Below are 19,130 nucleotides of genomic sequence, written 5' to 3' on the forward strand. Positions count from 1 at the left end.
AGCTCAGAAGTCCTTTCCTGTGTTGGGACAAAATATTCCATGATTAATCATTGTCTAAATGGAATACCTCAAACATAAAAATATTTTAGCTAGGGAATGTATCTGTGCAGGTAAGTATCAAGGAGACAAAAGATCTCTATTTCTATTTTTCTTTTCCTGATTAAAAAAAAAAAAAAAATTATACCAAAATTTTGACAAATGTTTTGTGATATTTTTCAAAGAAATATACTCCTTAATGAGGACAAATATCACCAAACAGTTTAAAGAAAATCACCTCTCTTGAATATCCAAGGAAGCTTGCACTCCTGTCCGGCTCTTTTGTGAAGAGATTTTTGTACTTGGTTTGTGCGTGTCTTGATTCTTTTGCTGGAACATCAGGTGTCTGGCACCAGCAATGCCGTGCTTTGTTATCTGTGGTAGTGCCCTGTTTCAGGTTCTTCATAAGTAGCAGATCGCTCACTCACATCACTGGTGCTGCTGGAGCTTACGAGGGGGAAATTGGTGCACATATGGGACTGTTGGGGAAGTTGTACTGGACCAGTTGAGCAGCATTAAAAGGTTTTAATTTTGTACCCTCTCTGGACAAAGTGGGAGAAGTCTCCCCCAGTGGAACTGGTTATGAGCTAAAAATGCAGCTGGGTTCAGGAGCTGAGTGGTGCATTTGCCTAGATCTCTGTGATAATTAATTTGGGAACTGTTCTTGTGGTGAGGGTGACTGAGTACTTAAGCAGATTGCCCAGGGAAGTTGTAGACTCCTCATCCTTGGAAATAATTCAAAACCTGACTGGACAAGACTCTGAGCAACCTCCTGTAGCTGGCCCTGCTCTGACCATAGTGGGTAGACTAGACACTCCAAAGAGGTCTCAGCTGTTCTGTGTTTCTGTGAAGTACTAATAGTCCTGAGTAGCAGCTATTCCTCCAGTAGCTCCAAGAGCATCTAGTGGTCCCTCCACTCAGCAGGGTAGTAGTCTCATTTAAGGCCTTGCTGTCTTCTAAACACTGTATAAAAAAGAATGTCCCAAGAGACATGTTAAAATTAAATATTGGGTTTTAATCCCTGGTAAAGTTTCATGGTATTAATTTTAACAGAAATTTAATTTACAGGTTGTTTTCTGAGGTTCTCAGTGTATCATTATCAGGACCCAGTCATGACAGACAGTGTTCAAACACAAAACCAAAAGGACAGCTTATCCCTCAAAAAATGCAGCTCAAGCATAAATCAGAGAGATAGAGGAGAAATGCAGGATAACACAGGTAGGCATAGTTAGCAGCATTAGGAATCTAACCATTATCAAATTTTTGTTGGCATTTTGGGAATTTAGAAAACACTTCCTGAACATGGAGTAAAGAGACCAATGTGGAAGACAACAGAGTAGTTCCTGTCTGATAATGTAAAAAGTGAGTGTTAGTGGCCAGGAGATGATCCAATAATTTAATTGCACAGAAGTGAATGATTGGATGAGTATGAGAAGAAGGTCAGTGCAAAAATAAGGCAAATACCCAGGGCAAAGGAGTAAATAATGTTGGATATGAAATTAATATGAAGTATGAGTTCATGTCAAAGGGACAGAAATCCATAATTGTAGAGGGAAATGGCTGAGAAGGGGTGATAATGTCCAGAAGTGAAAGATCGAGACAGATGTGAAAAGAAGGAGAGAAAAGATGCAGAAAATAATTTTCTTCTTAAGTTTAAAAACTAATATGGTAGTCATACTTCCAGAAGCATCCTTCCAGCATCTAGAGAGCACTATCCCAGCTTGCCAGATCTGAAGAGATAGCCACATCCCTGTGGGCTGTGCAGAGCTCCAGTGTCAGGAAAGGAGGAGGTGGCTGAGCCAGGAGCTGGTGCCTGCAGGCATGTGTCATGTGGCTTTGGATCTTTGTCTTTTCAGGCCAAAATAAGGCAAATATTTTGCTAGCTAAGTGTCATAGTAGTTAGCTTATGTCCTCATTTATATTGCTAAGCATTGGCTACAAAATATACCACACCCATGCCACTTAGCCAGCAGATGGATGGGATATCATGCATATGGGAAGGATACTTGAGATGAATGTGAACATTCTTGAAGGAAGGCACTGGTTTATTCATTTTAATAGGTGGGTTGTTAAGAAAGAACCAAGGAAGTAAACTATACATATATGTAAAATATGCTCCATGTCAAAAGTCCTTGTTGGCCATTTTTGTATTAATATTATGGTGCTACCTAAAATAATAGAGTTCCTGAGATATTAGTGCTGACGGTAGGACAAACAGGGTCATTGTATGAGCTAATCTGTATGGCTGCCCTTTTCTGAACTTATCACATAAGTTGTTGCCTGTGTCCTGCCCTCATTGCACAGCCGAACTGTCTGCATTTGCCTGAGGGCACACAAGGAATGGGGCAGCTGGGAGAGGCACAGCTCCTTTCTGCTTCCTTCATCCAGAGCTTTGATGCAGAGTCCATGCATTGCTTCAGTCACAACACCAGGTCCCAAAATCCAGCTTTAGAGGCATCTGAAATGTTATCCCATTAATCACAGTCCCATCTCCTCACTTTATTAATTTTTTCCAATAAAAGCTGTGGCACTTGCTGACTCCTGCACAGGCTGGTGAGCTTTATTCAGTTTTGCAGCAATTAGATCTCACCACCATCCTTCTTTTGGCAGGACATTGTGTCATCCAGTGCTCCCCAGGCAGCATGTGTGGTGGCAGTGCTGTGGGTTTACATTTTTGCAGCATCTGTGATGAATTTCCATAAAAGCGTAGATGCTGGGTGAGGCTGTTACGGCCACTGCTGGGGGCTGAGGGTCAGCAGATGCCCTGGGGAATGCCTGCAGAAGTCTCTGGTTGCTACGGCAACATGAAGCCGCTTACCTCAGGAAAGCTAATTTATGGTGTTCTTACTCGTTTGGCTCCAAACACCTGGAAGGGGCAGAGGTGTGCCTCAGGTGTGCGAGGTGCCTGTGCCTATCAGCCATGTGCAGGTGCTCACTGTCGAGGGACTTGGCATGTGGCGCCCTGTCCTGAGGGGCCCCTCTTGAGGAACCGCCGGTGCAGGGATGTCAGGGACGCAGTGCTACGCCCGCCCTGTCCTGGGGGAGGACATGGTGACATGGGGACACCTCCACTGCCCGCATCTACAAGTGCACCTGACTGCAGGACCCAGTTTTGATGGGGCAGGGCCGCATGGAGCCATGGTTTCCACCTGCCCTTGGGCTCCAGCGTGTGCTGTCCCAGGCTTAGCAGAGCCTGCAGCGCTGCTCCTTTTCCACCTCAGAAACTCCACTGTTCTGTTCTCCTGCTGGAATGTTAGCTATTGGTCTCTAGAGGAATCTTGCCACTTTGATAAAAAAAAAAATAGATGTTTAGAACTTTTCTATACAACTTCAAAAAAATCCTCCAAAACTAAACAAAAGAAAAACTAACAAGAACTAATTAAAATCATTGGAAATTGCTAGCCCCAGAACAACACTGGAGAAGATGGATAGGTTTACTGAAACCAGAGTCAGCACCATGCTCTCCAGGCCTGTGAAGTCTAATAAGATTTTTTTTCACCTCTAACACTTAAAGATGAGCAAGCAATGGAATATGCAGATTTCTCTTCGTTTAGGCTTAATTAGAACATCTCCAATTCTTGTTTTATCTGTTTCTTGCTTTGTTATGTTTTAAATGTCCTTCAAAAATACCTTCATCTCTTCATAATGTGCAGGCATTAACATTCTTTTATGAACAATCCTGCATATCTTTACAACATCCTTTAAAGATGTCAATTTAAGAAGTCTTTATCTTAAAAGACTAAGGTGGTGCAGTTGACAAAGTCTTAGTGGGGAAATGAAAACTGAATATTTTAGATTCTTAGGGTCTGGATTAGGGTCTTTAGATTTAGGGTCTGGATTGCAATAGATGTCTACTCAACTGGGCATTAATTCTCCACTATAATGCTTTTGATACTTCTAATACCCTGTATGCTAGCAAACTCATGTCCGTGAGTAGTACCTTTGACTTACACTGAAGTACGTGCACAGGAATGATTTTGAAGTTCCAGATAATCATTTTCTATGGTGTCATTTGGCAAATATACATCAATTATGAAACACTTTAAAGACTGTCTTAAGAATGGGACTGAAACTTAACCATAAACTACTTCAGGTCCTAGGTTCCTATCTCCACACTCACTTTTGCTCCCCCTGCCCCTCATCAAATTAGTTCACTGTTTTTAATTGCATGTGGTTTATACTCCTTTGGCTTTAAACCACATCCCATTTTCTCTCATGGCATAGGGAAAGAAAGAGGCAGTATTTATGAGTTAATCCACAAAGTGAACTCCAGAAACAATCCCATCACTGCTCGAGAGTACAGCAGAGAAGAGTAAAGAGCAGGACAGCAAAGTAGGGAAGCAAGGAATGGAACAGAATAACGAACCTCAGGAGAGACAGAAGGGTGTTTTCTCTCCAGTGTACAGTGAACTGTAACCCACAGCGAGGAGACTTTTATGCCAGAGGATTAGAGATGACCTGCTTAATTCACTCTCCAGTAAACTCTCACAGAAAGCTAGATGTCTAGAGGATATTAAACTCCTACAGTTTTTATAGAAACCTGATCAGTGGAGAGTGAAGAATGGCCCCCATTGTTGTTCGGTTTAAGGTAAGGCTGATGACTGAGCTCAACACTTACTCTCTGCCTTTGGCCTCCTGGCTGGCAGTCAAAGCATGTGCTTTCAAGCCAGTCCCTCTTCATTCTGCCCCTTGCCCCTTTAGAGATTATGTGACTTGCAAAGAAAACAGAAAATACACTAGGCAATATGATAATAAATATAAGAAGGTAGCATATGTGAGAGAAACTTGGAGGTGTAAGGGGATGGAGCTGGGTCAAAGGACAGAGACAAGGAGTGCAATGGGGCTCTACAGAGAAACCGTAACTCTGAGTCAGCTTCTAAACTTCTGCTTATTACTTGGTGTATATGTATGGTGGGGGATTGGTGAAAAATGTTAATTTTGTATAATTAATGGCTACAAAAACCAGTTGGAACTTCCAAAAATATATTGCTTTTGGAGGATTGAATAGTTAGACCAAAGGTTTTTTCAATAATAGGAATATTTCGCATAGGTTCAGCTGGCTTAGATTTGTCTGATTTTTAACATCATTCCCTGAAGTGCTAGAGGTCTGTGCTCTTAGGAGCTCATGACTGAAAACACAGATGTTGAGCTAAAATACAATGAGAAATTTAGAGAAACCTAATTAAATGGATTTCTTTTTTGTTTGGTTGTTTTGCCAAGTATTTAAAATCAAGGTTCTTTTGTTGATTGGTTTTGTACAGCTCTGTTCAACAAAATTTATCTTACCCTTTTCAATACAGTCAGGTCTGGAAGAACTGTTTAAGAGTAACAGGATGACACACAAAGTAACCATTTACTGCCAAGTTGGAAATTTAAAAAAAATGTGCCTGTACTGAATTCTGCTCTCTTACAGCTATTTTCTGGTATTTAGTTACTTATGGCAAAAAAAGAAACTGCAATTTTATGGGATCTGTGAATTTGGTTGCTGAACATATCTGAAAGTCAGAGCATGTATTTAGTACTTACAGATATTCAAAAGTCTTCAGCTCAAAGACTCCACGTTTAAAGATATTGGCCAATATACACATGATCACATAGGGATGGAAAGAATGCATTCTAACAAATCTTTAATCTCTGAAAAAACCTAGTGGTGCCAAAAAGATTTCTATACAATCCAAATTCAGCTTGTTGTAGAAAAGCTGCCTTGAAGAAGAGGATGAGACACAGTTCACACCCATATCTCAGGCTTAAATAACCATTCTGATTGAAAGGTCTTATGTTAATTTACTACCAAAGTCTTTGACTTACAGTACTCTTCAATGGATGATGTGCTTATAACAAAGCAAGTGGGTAAAGAACATGGATGTGTTGGTTTTGGGGAGTTTGAAGCATGTATTTCCCAAGTGTGTCTGTCTGTGACAAAGGCAATGAACCATGTTTACAGCACTCAAGCTAACTCGTTCTGTGAGGAGGAAAAGCAAGCAAATGAGATCTCTGTCAAGTACATTGGTACTGACAGCACCAAAACAGTTTTGAAGGTTTTTCCACTGCCAGAGGAATGGCCTAAACCTCTTCTAAAGTTTAATGATAGAAAGCTTGCTGCTACTGTCAGCCCTGATCAGTAAGATATTTTTGGTTACATGCTTCTTTAAGGTTTTCTCTACGCATCAGAAAAGTAGGCAGAGAGAACAAATTTATTCAAGAATAAGTACAATAGAGACTTTATATTCCTCTTTCCCTCTCTCCATGGTAAATGCCCTTTATGACCTTATGTTTCAGACCATTAACACTGAAAGATTTTAAATATGGCACAGTCTAATCAGCCAGGAGTTTAACTAAGTCATCTTCATCCTATGCTTTTTCTAATCATAATGTTAGTATGTGGGAGTTTTTTCTTTCAGGCTTTAGTGTGAGTAAGCTGAAATGATCAGAAAAAGTTCAGATTTTTCATACCTTTCAATTTGGTTTAAGGAATTGATTTCCTTAATAGCAGTTTTTAGTTTTACTGAAAATATGGACATGCAAGAAAATGACAGTGTAATGACATGCAAGATAATAGTGTAATCAGTGGTGTGAGCTGCTCTGTCCCTTTCCCTCTCAAAAGTATTAAGCAAACCTTTTCCAATAAGGATATCTCAGCCCTTTGAAAATCACAGCAAAACTAGTATTCTGGTACCTAAGCACAAGCTAAAGAGCTCAAGTGTTTTTTTGGTTTTTTTGGGGTTTTTTTGGGGTTTTTTTTTGTGGTGTTTTTTTTGTTTGGTTTTTTTTTGTTGTTGTTTGTGGTTTTTTGGGCTTTTTCTTTTTTTTTGGTTTGATTTGGTTTTTTGTTTTGTTTTGTTTGTTTGTTTGTTTTAATTGTGGCTTTCACTGATACTACTCAAATTCCAGTCTGTTTCTCTTGGAGTGACTCTTCGAATTGCTAGTTATCAATATGCATTGTTGAAGCTGGCATGAAGTAGCAAACAGAACAAAGCCATACCATGTAGTCCCAAGGAGAGAAATCTGTTTTTTACTCATAAAAGAAAGTTACAGAAAGGAAACATCTAAGCCAATTCTCCATAACTGAATGTATGAAGAAAAGAAAGAACAAGTAATGAAGAGAAAGGAGAACAATTAACCAGCTCACACTAATTGTCCTTTTTTGGAGGTGTGAACTTGCAGAGAAAAAGTGGATCACTATTGCAAAAATCTCTTTTGAAGTATTCAATACAAATTACAGTAAAGTAGGAATGGAAATATATACAAATGACAAAGCTTAGAAGTCAGATTTAGGATCTCAAAATATATTAGTCCAAACAAGATATTTGTGGTTCATTGTCAGGTAATTTTGCCTTATGTGAAAATGGAAAATATTTTATTTTTAAAATGATGACTTCGAAATTTCTGCTGCTCGAAAACACCCAACCTAATGAATATTATAGGCCTTTCTTGAAAGAAAAATATAACAAAGAAAAACAATTTTAGTTACTCCTGCTTAAAATTGCGATTTAGCTTGTTCTCCAATTAATGTCTACAATTAAATTGGAATATGTCCATTCTGTAACATCTTTATTTCTAAGGGAAAAGATACTTGATCAGTATTAGGCATTCAGATTAACCATTAACTTTATTTAGCAATGTGCCAGGTTACTGTGTACTGTCTGTTAAAAAACCTGGGTAATAAGATCAGCAGAATTTGATTAAGTACTGGTTATTAAATAAGCAGTGACAAAATACAGTCCCAAATGTGACAAAATTTGAAAAATCCAGAGCAAAAGGATTTATGTGAACAGTTTAATATAAACTTATCCTCAAGATAAATACTAAATGAAATGTGCAGATCAAATTTGGTATGCAGAAAATGTTTTCTTTCATTTTGAAATAACAAGATACGGTGTAAAGAACCTCTGCTTTCCCTTCCAGCTAATCTGTGGCTCTAATCTCATTGATTTGGTGAGTTAAATAAGCACATGCCCTTTTTCGAACACTTGAGTAGTTTCTATTTCAGAGGGACTATTCTCCCAGGAGGTTTAAGCAGAAACTAAGTTTCTTACTGATCCGGTTCTTCTGGGCTTGCTGGCCTGCTCATCGGAGTCACTGGAAATCTAAAGCCATGTCTTTTCCTTTTTTTTTTCCCTAGAAACTTGAAACAAGATTTAGGTAGCCTTTTGGCCCACAAATTCAAACTTGTAGTGCAAGAAATGCAAGTGCAACAGCAGTTCCTTCTGGGGAGTAGCTAACCTCCATGATTTTTCCTATTCCTGCCCTGGGATTTTCAGGTGTGGGTATGTCCAGGTCAGGTGATGCCTATGTGGGTAGTTCCCACCCAAACACTAGCTGAGTGCAAAACCAGGCTAGTGGTAGTCTGTAACTTTGTCACCCAGAGGGTCTGATGCTGTAGGAATGATCATGATCCCTGGAAAAAAGACAAAAAATATTCTTTTATTTTTGAAATGTGGAAGTAGTAATCTCCTTTTATCTGAGAGGGTATAGCTGGGAAATAGTAGGTCTCCTAGCAACCTGAGAGCAAACAAATCCACACGCTCGGGAAGCTCAGTCTCTGGGCTCTACCAGGAGATGTATGTAGCTGCTGGGTACAAGGGGAACAGGTTATGTTGGAGAATACTTCTAACCTGAACTTTATATTGAATTTTTCTCAGCTGATTTGTTAGAGACCCACCAACAGTGCCTGTGTTACCCCTGCAGATGGGAAGGAGCTTGTGCTTCACACAGGGTCTTGCTGGGGTCTCACAGAGCTGTGCTGTGCTCTCAGGTGCTGGATTTCACACCAAGATCCTGGAAGTGCAGAGCAAAAGTGAAAACACAGCCAAGATTTCTGTTCACAGGGTATTTATTTATTTAGCTAGTTAGTTATTCCTACAATTATCTGGAATGATTGAGGTGGGGTTTTCTTGGAGAGGGTATGACAGAGGTATGCTTTATAGTAATAAATCCTTATAGCCAAAACTAACCCCTTCAAGGAAAGGATTATTTCTTCTTTCAAATACTGCTCCTCCACCTTCCACGCCCCTATGCCAAAAATAATTTTGGAAGCAGTATCCTAAATGACCATACATGCAGTACAAGCAATTTCAGATCTCAGCTGGCATCAGACCAGGAATCTGGGAGATGTGCAAAGCAGATTTGTAGTCTCTGTGCTTTGTATATGTTAACGCCTTCATGTGGGTTCTGGCGACACTTCGGGTTGGTTTGCTCTCCATCCGGCTGACTGCAGAGGAGTGGGTGAGGGTTGCTAGTACCTGCAAGAGGAGCAGGGCCAGTTCCTGCCCACAGCCCCAGAGGGTGGCTGCTGAAAAGCCAGCAGAGGAGCTGGAGAAGCATCACGTTGAGCAGGACATCCTCTGCTCTGGGGCTGCACAAAGAGCAGGCAGCTGGCACACAGCCATCATCCATGGAGGTGAGAGGGAAGTCCTCCTGGAAAGCCAAAAGGAACAGGCACAGTATGAGTCCAAGAAGAAAGCTTTAGAGCTGGATGAAAGCACTCCAGAAAATGACAGTACAATGAGTGCAAGAGAGTTTTGTTTATAAACCCTTTCACTTTGGTTTCATGTTGTCCAGTCCCTTCGAGTGTTTTCTATTTATTAATTTAGTGATGGACTTGACAGTGTTATATTAATGGTTGAACTTGATGATCTTAATGGAATTTTCCAACCTAAATGATCCTACAATTCTAATTTATATCTTAATAAGACCTGCCCTTTTTATTTTAGAAGCCTTTTGATTTTTCTGGGAGGTTACTACTGTGATAAGTAAATTCATTTGAAAATGCTGACTAGGACCCATCACATTCCATTATTCCAAATTTTAAATTGTTTAATTTGGATGTTAACATTTATTTATATTCCTTTGGTTCTGGTTTTGATGTTTCTTTTTATAGAATTCAGCGAAGAAATTTATTCTGATATTCTTCTATTTTTAAGAGACTGGAAATTATATACAGGCTTGATATACCTCAGATTTCTGTGGTCCTTAGTATTTTGAAAATGCTAAAAGGTCTTAGGGCTACAGAAGAGAGAAGCTACTGAAGGTGGAAGGTGATTGTGTTTAGATTGCTGATGGAAGATATCAATCAGGACATCCCAGTGATAATGACTGGCACCAGTTCTAAGGAGAGAAAGAAATGTTCCTGCTGTGTCTTTCGGGTAACTTTGGGCAACTAAGGAATGTGAAAGTTAGGCTTGATTGTTAATTTAAGAAAAATTGACATATTTCCTAATAATTCTTGCTAAGCAACTTGTTTTCTTGACCATTTCCAAGAGAGAAATCAAACAACATCTCTGTGCTCTTGGTTGCAGCAAACCCAGAGACTTGGTGGCATTTAGTCTTAACTGCTGTAGTTGTTATTACAGCATCTCTATAAAACCTGTGAGATCTGGTCCTGGATGGGGGGCCCATCAGCCAGATGCTGTACAGAAAGAGAACAAAGAGGTGGTCCCTGGCACCAAGCACATCAATACCTAGAGAAAACACTATAAAGCTTTGAAAGATCTGGAGTGAATAGATTGTAGCAGAGAGCATCATGCTGTGCCTGTAGCTAATGTGGCTGCTGCTGTTTTGTTCCTCAGCTGTGGGAGAGAGAGTAGAAGGGTGAGGATGCCATTTTCTTTATTCTGGGACTGAAATAAAGATCAATGCTGATCAGCCACTGAGCCACAAACCAAGACCAGTGTGTAATGAGAATCATAATGCGGACCCTGAAATGAGTATGTGTATTATTTATTTACCATAAACAGAACAAGAGACTATCAAAGATAAGGGAAGAATTAATGAACTATTTTTGGGCTCAATGAACCTCTCTGCTTCAGCCACAGCATCTTAGTTTTAAAAAACAGCAGTTAAGAGCAGAGCAAAACACCTTTGCTGGGACCAGCTTTTTGAAGTAATATTCAGCTAGATACTAGAGACTTCCCAAGGAGAGGCAGCCTCGTAGTGACCTTTGTTCATCTCTGTTTCCTACATCTGTCATATTATCTTTCTAACTTGGTTTAGTGTTTCCTGTCCTACCTTGGAAAGCTTGGGATAGGCTACTGCAGTTGATTAACCTATCTCTAAATTAGCAGGCTGTTGCAATCCATTGTTAGAAACTGCAGCACATCAAGTCCTATTGTCAAGAAGAATTAGGACTCATAAAAGCTTGATTCTTTTTCCTAAATTACCACAGAGGAACATTTTTCCCACCAGGATAAAGCAATATTTTCTCAGATCCTTTAATATTAGTTCCTTTGTGAGCATAATAAGCATTTTTTAAGACATAGGTAAAAGCCTCTGTTGTTCCTGGAGAAATGAAACATATGTTCTGCCAGAATTACCAAGAACCACATTTAAGAAAGTATTTAGCTGTTAAGTGTAGTTGTGATTCTTAGGTGGGATTTGCTTTTTCTGTTGAAAAGTCATCTCTTCCAAACTCCTAATCTTCTTACATTTCTACATTGCTCTTTGCACAGCCAAGTACAATGACCTAATGAATTCTACAGAATTCTTTCTCATCCTTGCAGGAACACACATAAAAATATTTGCAGAGAAGAGGTGAAATACAGTAATGATGACTATCCCAAGCAGATATAGTCAAACTTACTTCTGGTTTCTGGACAATCAAATATAGAATTACATCAGGATAATTCAGGTGCACACTTCTGCCAAGAATTTCCTTTAATGGAATGTTACTTAAGAAAAGCAAATTTACAACAGATGCCAGTCAGAGCTAAAGAGAAGGGGATTATGTAGCGGAGAAACCTTAAGCACATAAGTTGGTGGCACATAACAACTGCATATTAAAACATTTTCTCAATTTGGTTGTATTAAAGCCACCTGTAATCACAACAATTTGCTGCCCGGGGGACTTCTGATAAGATTCTGTCAGAGCTGCTGAGAAGTGTGAGAAGCACAAAGCATTTTGACCCAGGGCCTGAAACAGCTCTTGGGCACCCTGTTCTCTCTAATTTTTATTTGGAGTGGCAGGCAATGTATTGACAGAAGAAGTCCCAATTGTTCCACCAAGCATGGTTTTTGATCTTCAAAACCAAAACAAAGCCAATATTGGCCTCAGGCCCAGAGCACCCATATAAGGTACAAGAGAGGAACAGGGCTGGAAATCAGGATGCAGAGGGCTGCTCAAATAACCCAGCAGTCATGAAGTGTGAGGATCAGCGCGAAACTTTAGAAGAAAATAATGCTATATCCTGGAGTAGAGGTTCAAACTGGCAGATCCAGCAGGATTTTTGTGATCCCTAGCTCTCCTCTCAGCATTTGCATCCTCTCAGCAGAGCTAGGTTTATGCATGCACTGGTCCCCACTCTTCTCACATCTTTGTGCTGGGGGCAAATGCAGGAGCTCTGGGTGGTGCCAAGTCCCTGTCCTTGTTGAGGATGGACCCACGGTGCAATGCAACAGGAACTTGCCACTTAGCTCACCTGAATTATCTCTAAATCACTGTTCAAAATATTTAGAGGATTTAATTCTTGATACAAGCTCTCCTCAGATCCAAGTGTATGCCACTGCATAGATTGTTCTTGAGAGTCATGAGACTTAGCTTTATTAGGCAATAGGGGTGTAAAAACTCTGGTATCAGCATACAGTGACTGCAAGAAATGGGGCCAGACATATACCTGCAGTTACGTTGGGCTTTCATTGTCTATCATCTATTGTGACTCATTCTGCCAACCTGCTCTGTTAAGTTGCTCTATAATTCCATATGTGTGAAGTAATGTCTTACGAGAAATACACTCTGACAGCTCTAGTAATAGATCTGCTACTGGCTATAGTATCTTAGTTTGTCATGTGGCCTTGTTTTGCTTACTAACTTTTTTTGGGTACATTAAAACATGATTAAGAATGCATCACTTTAGACTATCATTGCAAATACCTTTTATACTCATCTCATAATCACAAACAGAGAACATGAAGTAGCCCAGCCAGATTTTGGAGTCTCTTTCCTTGAAGATATTCAAAAGCCATCTGGACATTGTCCTGGGAAACCTGCTACAAGTAGCCCTGCTTGAACAAGGGACTGGATTGGACCAGATGACTTCCAGACGTCCCTTCCAGCCTTGACCATTCTTCAATTCTGTCCTAAAATTCAGTTTTCATTTAGGCTTTATCTTTAGAAATACCTGGATATCTCTTCTTGGCACCTGTTAGGTAATAGCAACAGTGATACAGAAAATAGTTAATTTTCAGCATGGAGAGTGAGTTACACTCTACAGGCACATCAATTTCAATTTTCTGCATCTAGTTCCTGTTTTAGCTAGTGAATGAGTACAATGTTTTCAGCATGAATTCCAGTAAAGAACTGAAAAAAATTATTTTAGAAAATGTTTTCCAAATGCATTTATTTACATAAGGATCTATTCTATTCTATTCTATTCTATTCATCAGACTCCTTTTTCTTTTTACATAATGACCATTCTAAAGCATTCTGTAGTGTTTCTCAATAGACTTAAATATGCCAGTCCTGCCTAGACTTTATACACCAGATATTTTTTATGGTTTTTTTCAGTATGGTGGTTCTGGTTTTAAAATACGAGTTACTGTTTTTGTCAATCTGTTCTTCCAGTGCTAGATATGGAATTTTAGAAGAATAATGTAAGCTGGCATAAACTTATCTTGTTCTAAATACTACCTTCAAAGAGAAAAAGAAATGGTACATACCCTTTTTTTTAACAACTGACAATTTTTAAAATGGTTTCATTTTCATAATTGTGCGTGTACAAATATTGTTGTGTGTATTATGTATTATATGTTATATATTATATATCTCAAGATGTATTTATATGATGCTTCTAAGTGCATATATGATACAATCATTAAATGACTTAGTAATTTCATGTCAAGAATTTAGAATTAATTTCACTGTGTGTACTAAGACATCTGATTACAGATAAGGTGAAAGTCTGTGAAATCTGATGTATGTGGTTTCATGTTAATGGCATGGCTTTATTTTGATATCTTGTTCCTAAATAGAGGGACATGAACTTAGGACATATCTTTGATTCTCTTCTGCTTTTTTTGTCTATTTTCTTTGCAAATCTAAATGGCAAATGGGAGGATATAAGGACATTTGAGGGTTTCAACAGAAAATAAAAAGCAGACTTTGACCTCTTCAGGGATCTGCTTGAAAGAATCCTCTGGGATAAGGAGGAAAGAGGAGTTCAAGAAAGCTGGTTGGTATTCAAGGATCACCACCTCTAAGCTCAAGGGCAGTCTATACCAAAGCAGAAAGGCAAACGTGAGGAGACATCCGTGGTTAAACAAGGACTTTCTGGCAAAACTCAAACACAAAGGGAAGCCTACAGAAGTGGAAACATGGAGAGGTGGCCCAGAAGGAATATAGAAACACTGTACATGCAGGGATGGGGTTAAGAATGACAAAGCCCAGATGGAGTGGAATCTGGTGTGGGATATCCAAGGCAAAAGATGGGCTTCTTATTAGTACATAGGTGACAAAAGGAAGAGTAGGGAAAATGCGTAGGGAAGCTGTTGAAAGGGGAAATTGTCCTGGTGACATGGGACATGGAAAAGACTAAGGTATTGAAAACCTTCTTTTCTTTAGTCTTTACTAGCAGGACCAGCCTTCAGAAATGCCAGGCTCTGAAGGCTGGGGCGAGAAGTTGGAACTCACAACAATGAAGGGCTGGCTTGCAAGATCACAGAATCACTGAATGTTTTTTTCCTTAGCTGTGTAAGTAATTTTCCAGATTTCTTAGCCATATTTGCAATTATCTACTAATGTAATGTCAAAGACATACATTTAAATCTGATGATTTTCATGATGAAATCATATAAAAAACATCAGTTCTGCCAGTTCATTTAGTTATTCTTCCGTGTGTGGTCTTTTTTTTTTAAGCAGCTATTTTGTTTGTGCTTTTTGTTTTTGGTTTTTTTTTTTTGCTTGCACTGGTTTACTTGTGTTTGTGGAAAACTCCTGTTTGACTTCTCCTCACCTTATATTCATTATTCTAAACTTAGGTGTGCAGAAAACAGCACAGGATTTTTGGTCCTTGAGTAAATCTGTGAGACATTTGCAGTGAATGTGTACATCATCCTTTAGTTGACATATGAAAAAATAATTGGTTTTATACAAATGATAGAAAGTGGTGATGTTTTGTATTGCTGGAATGGTGTTTTTCAGCAGTGCCTGTCATATGCCTGCAATAATTTAGAACAATGCCTTCAGGCTTTAAGTTTGACCTGTACCTTCAGTCTTGTTGTATATCTTAATTTGGGATTTGGGTCTGTGCAGAGAGCAAATGTCTGCCTGGACAGGGAGACCAAGGCAAAGGCTGCTGCAAGGGAACCAGCTCACACTCAGTCTTGGCCCTGAAATGAAGAATGGTTATCCCTCCTTCAGTCCGCTTAGCCTCGAGCTGGAGTCCATAATCCAATGTAGATATTAAAAAAGGGCAGTATGCATCCTGGTACTCATGTTTCCACCCTTTCAGTGAATAGTTTTCTTTTTGTAACCCAGAAAACATGCCATTTATTCATTCTTCTCTTTTGCTGCATGCTTAGTATTGAGACTCAGATAGTTCTCTTAGTTTACAAGACAGTTTAATGAGTGTTTTTGTTTGTTTGCAGGCCGTTTCCCCCATTCCCTGCACACATTCTGCTATCAAACAGGCAGACATCAATACTGTGTTTTGGTGTCTGAGATGCAAGATCAGTAGGAGAACAGTATGAGACTTTCCTATGCTGAATGCAGGCTACAGAAGGGAGTTGTCTTCAGGCAGCCAAGTGAATGTAAATTGAACAAGCAAGATTTTCTTAGAGAGCATCATTTATTAACTGGCCAGAGGGTGTCTTTGAAAAGGAGGAGTTTACTCTTATTATCCTACTGTACTGATATTACTGGGAAAAAAAAAAGAAAAAAAAGTCTAGCATCCTGGAATTTTCAGAGCCTAACAGTTGCAGCATATGATGTCTTTCTGTAGCACCATCTTAGGGCACTAGGAATGACCAGGATCCATTTCTGCACTTGTTCTTCCAGACTTAACACTACAACAAGCAAAGAGAAGAGGAAGAGCATAGAAAAAGCACATATTCCTCCCTTCTTTTTTGAGAGAATGATGGACATTTAATAGGTACGTCCTGCATTGTGTTTATTACTTGGTTTGGGCTTTTGATGAAGAAGCAGTAAGAAATTTGGCACTTATTTATTTTGGTGTCTCAGGTGCTGCATCCAGACAGAGTAAGTATTCCCGAATGACAGTTAGACAAGGACTTGCATATCTTTACTGCAAAGCCCAATGAAAGGAAAATAACATCTTATGTGAGCATAGGAAATTCTTTTAAGTGGGGAGGTCATAAGACCTTAATCCTTCAAACAGCAAAATGTCAAGAAATGTTCTGTGAAAGACTTTGGTTCACTCTCTCCTTCCTGCAAGTGTAGTTTGTGTCAACAGATACCTCTATTTTGCTTTTTCCACAGAGAGTTATGAAGAAAAGCTCAGAAAAAGCCTACTATATCCACCTGCTCAGGAGGGATTACAAGCATAATTAATAGTGTCTAACTGTTCATAGCTTTTAGAAAGATGAAGAGTAGTGCTTCCTGCCTATGGTGTAGAAGTGTAGTGTAAATCATTGAAAACACAGAAATTATAGTAGTAGGTGGCCTGAATTTTAGGTCTTGCTTAGCTTTTGTGGGGTCAAATCCATCCTTACCACCTTTCAAATTTCACAGACTGATATTGGGGTGCAACACTTTATTTTAATAGCACCTTAGGCAAAAAATAAGACTATGTGAATCCTACCCAAAAAGTCAAAAATTACTTTAGAAGATGAGATTTTTGATTTTAAGACATTTAGAAGCTCCACAAAAGTTTATGCCAGGCCTAGTGGCTTACAACTGCAATGTCACTGAGCTCTGTGCCAGAAATACCTTTGACTTCTCCGTTTTGTAACAAGACATTTGCAGCCTTGATGCTGAAAACTTTCTCTCGTGTATGGTGAATTCAGTCAAAATGGATGTGTCTTTTATGTCTTCTTACTATCTGAATTTTTGTATATCAAAACATATACTAATATATTTTGATATCATTATAATCTCCATGGGGAAAATTATGATAATTGTCAGCCTTGAATATTTTTGAATAAGACTAACAGCTTTTGGAGCATTTAACAAACAGGGGAATATTTTTGAATAAGACTAACAGCTTTTGGAGCATTTAAAAAACAGTGGACTTGTAGGATAGGAGTTCTTGATCATGAACATCATTGTGTCTGACAGCCTAACTATAAAGATGAGAAGATCTTAGACTCTTTAACTGCCAAACAGTCTCAGTGCTAATACTGAAACCTTAAGATTTCTTTGAGAGTTCCTGCTTTGCCCCTGGTAACATGGGTTTCACTCATAATAAATGTTTTCCTTTCAGACACCTTTTGCTGTCAGAGCCTAAAGCTGCAAGTGAGAATAGGTGCTGTGTTTTAGTGGGACTGTCTTTGCAGGAGACCTGGAAGGGAAGGCTACAGGAACTGTGAGTTCTGGCTGCACTCTAGACCCTAACTGATGCTGAAGTCCTTACCAGAGCACATAGTTTTTGAAGCAGGATTGTGAGGGACGGAAGTATCAGGTTCCTTGTTTCTTTGGAGCTGTGCTGCCTGACTGACAGGTGCAGTTGGTATAGGAAGGGCATAGAATCTTTCTTTGCTATTTTAAATTCAGAAGTCTTTGTGCAGTAGAATGTTAACCTCAAGACCGAAGAAAATTGTATCACAAGGATGAGATGTCTGTGGTTCTTTGAAAGCACAGATGACAACATAGGAAGAAAATATCTGCCAAGGCTAATAGTGATGCCTTACGTTTTAACTTTCATATTTTCAAATCCTGTACTGACTAGTGTGTAACTCTGAAGATTCTTGTAGCCTGTTAGCTGCTTTCTCATGCTAGACATAAAAAGCCTCTCCAAGCTTGCTCTCCAAGGACACCCGAATTGTCCTAGGCCCAAAATGTATAAACCAGCATCTTGGGAAGAGGGTAAACTTGGGGAAATTACATCATTAACTGGAGCTTTAATTGGAGAATTAACCCTTATTTGCAAATTAACCAAACTTATAAAAATGTGAAGAACTCGTGACTCAGGGTCCATCTTGGGTGTAGCTTTTGCCCTGCTCAGGGTGTACCTTTGAAGGCCCTTCAAATAAATACCTACCTTTACTCCCATATTCTTGTCTAGTCTCTGTTTTTAGGTGGCCACTTCAGGTATCAATAGAACAGGAAAAAAAATATACTTGATCCTAATATGATTTATCATTTAAAAATACTAGTAGCAAAAATGCTAAGAATGGTGTTACTGAGACATGTCATTAAGGTCTTTTATCCTATGAATGTCATCTCTAATGAGAGCCTCAGTATTCTCAGAGAGAGTAGAGTGCAGAATACATGCCTTTTCTCCCTCAGATCTATGCAATTGGTATTCTAGTTAACAATTCTCTCGAAAAAGAAATAGGAAATGTTATGAGAGAAGAAGGAAAATACTCAGAAATTAACTTTTGTCTTTGCTTTCCCTCTGTCTTTTCATTCTTTGCTCCTTTACTTCTGTCCTTTCTTTAGAGACAAAGGAAAAAAATCATTCAGTTTTAAATATACATGAGTGGGGAATACTTTAATTTCTTTGGTAGACAAGATGTACAGATAAAGGAAACCCATTTGCAGGGTGCACTGAAGACACCATAGAGTGATTAGGAGACAGGGCTTACAGGGACACTCCTTTGGCCTCTGTCAGTATTAGGGTCCCTGAAGCAAGAGAAGAGGGCCAACAACTCACAGCCAAAGTAAGAAAAGGCCAATTCAGTTTCCACTGCAGAAGTAAGAATGTAGATGGTTCCATTCCACTAACCTGCCAAAGAGGTAGCATTCTTATGGTTAGTAGAGCATAGAAAACTAGGAAAAACACCAAACCAGCACTATGGTTGCCTGTTCACGAGTGAAAATCCTAAGCAAGAAAAGCATTTTTTAAGTAAAGCAGAAGGTGTCTAGTTACAGGAACAGTTGAGAGACAGACAAATAACAGGATATGGCTGGTAGAATAAATAGACAAGGAGTCTACAGACATTTCCATGAATCACCACTGGGCTACACACAGTAACCAAAATGGCAC

Source organism: Corvus hawaiiensis, chromosome 3, assembly GCF_020740725.1.
Source record: "Corvus hawaiiensis isolate bCorHaw1 chromosome 3, bCorHaw1.pri.cur, whole genome shotgun sequence".
In the NCBI taxonomy this organism is placed as follows: Eukaryota; Metazoa; Chordata; class Aves; order Passeriformes; family Corvidae; genus Corvus; species Corvus hawaiiensis.